We start from the raw sequence: 1,645 nt of genomic DNA, 5'->3' as shown, positions 1-1,645 counted from the left end.
CACACGGTTAGAAACCTGTAAAGAACTTATCCGCTATAATCTCACATTCACTTGTTTGTTCTGCTTCTTTTCTTCTTTTTTAACGTTTCTTCCGTTTTTCGGGACTCTCCCAGGACAGTGACGGTGACGCCGCTTTAGCTTCTGTCTTCATTTCCTGTCCCCGTGCGGTCGGCTGCACCTTCAGCTCTCCTGCAGGACACACAGACCTCCTGTGTTCTGGAATCCAAGCTTCTAGAAGACAGGAAGTCCAGGTGGTTAGAAAAAGAGAAGCTGAGGGTTCTAGATGGTTGTCAGCACTGGAAAGTGTCCTGCAGGATGAGCGTCCCCTGGCTGCAGCACGTGGCGGTGTTTGGTTAGCAGCTTGACTCCCCTCTCTGTGGGAGGGAGGGGCCACTTCAGGTTGCCTCTAATTGGTCGCTCACTCCTGTCACCTGGCTATCTAATTAGCTTTGAAGAGCCCCGCCCACTGCACACCACGCGATCTCAAAACGCACGTGTCGGGGCGTGTTAAGGTTCAACATGCAGGCGTGGGACGACCAGCTGATCCAGCCGCCGTGGATGGATGTGGCAGATTTCCATGGCAACGGCCTCCTTTCTTGTTACACGCGTCTAACCAAAGAGCGGGGGGAGGGGCGGGGCGGGGCCTCGGGCTCCGTTTGTCTGACAGGTGGGAGGTGGGAAGGAGGAGGAGGAGTCAAACTATGCAGTCTAGTTAAGAGGAAGCGGCTCGTCCCACCCCTCCCGCTCAAGACAGCCAATAAGAATCCAGGAGTCGCGGCTCATCGCAGATCGAACGAGATTTGATTGTAGACGTTGGCACCGCCCCCGAGCTGTCAAAACTGTTCTTTAGGAAGCCTCTAGAAAATGAAGAGAACGCTTTAAAAAGTAACAAAGAAAATGAAAACAAACTGGAGGAGAAACATCAAACTGACCCCATCGTCACGGCGATAAAGTTGCGTTGTTTTGTTTGTTAGTTTGTTGCTTGGTGTGTCGTGGTGCTGCTGTGACGTGTCACGTGACGTATTGACCCGCCGCCACTCCACCCCCCCCCCATCCATCCATCGCCCCCCTCCTGCCTGTGTGTGTGTGCGTGTGTGTGTGTGTGTGTGTGACACAAACATTCATCTGTAGCTGTGTGCTAATGGACGCCGTAATATAGACATCACACACACACACATTGCCGTGTGCTTTATCATGTTACATGTAATGAAACTCTGCTGTTAGATGGTGTTAGCATGCCGTAGAGTTGCTAGTTGTAGATGTAGAAACTTTGGAACTTTTGCAGAAACGGATTCAACATATTTTCACTCATCAAAACAAATGTGACACAGAAACAACAACACTTAGCATTAGCATCATTAGCATCATAAAACAGCCTGTAGCCATGCTGCTCATTCATTAGCAGCCAGACAAACGGAAAATAATGAGGTCGTTACTGCAGCAACAAACGTGTTACATGTCATGGTCATGTTAGAGGAAGCATGTTGTGTTGTTCATGTGTTCAATGAGACTTAACACGTGTGTGTGTGTGTGTGTGTGTTGAATGCAGCATTTGGATTCCGGTGTGTGTGTGTGTGTGAGCGGGGGGGGGGGCAAACAGGAAGTAGCATCCGTGTTACATCGGAAAAACTAAACCAACAAACTG

At 49.8% G+C, this 1,645-nt stretch overlaps 1 protein-coding gene across 1 annotated transcript in view; it reads left to right on the top strand.

Moving 5' to 3' along the window:
• stx1b (syntaxin 1B) overlaps positions 1 to 562 on the top strand; it is a gene marked incomplete at its 5' end in the record, with an annotated part of 4,720 nt that extends 4,158 nt beyond the window's left edge. Inside the window, one exon of the mRNA XM_076139878.1 lies at positions 1 to 562. This exon is cut by the window's left edge and continues 393 nt beyond it.
• Positions 563 to 1,645: the final 1,083 nt, after the last annotated feature.

This window comes from Genypterus blacodes, unplaced genomic scaffold (assembly GCF_046128005.1).
Source record: "Genypterus blacodes isolate CSIRO-AG114 ecotype Tasmania unplaced genomic scaffold, CSIRO-AGI_Gbla_v1 ptg000471l_1, whole genome shotgun sequence".
In the NCBI taxonomy this organism is placed as follows: Eukaryota; Metazoa; Chordata; class Actinopteri; order Ophidiiformes; family Ophidiidae; genus Genypterus; species Genypterus blacodes.
This window is presented reverse-complemented; position numbering and strand designations above follow the sequence as displayed.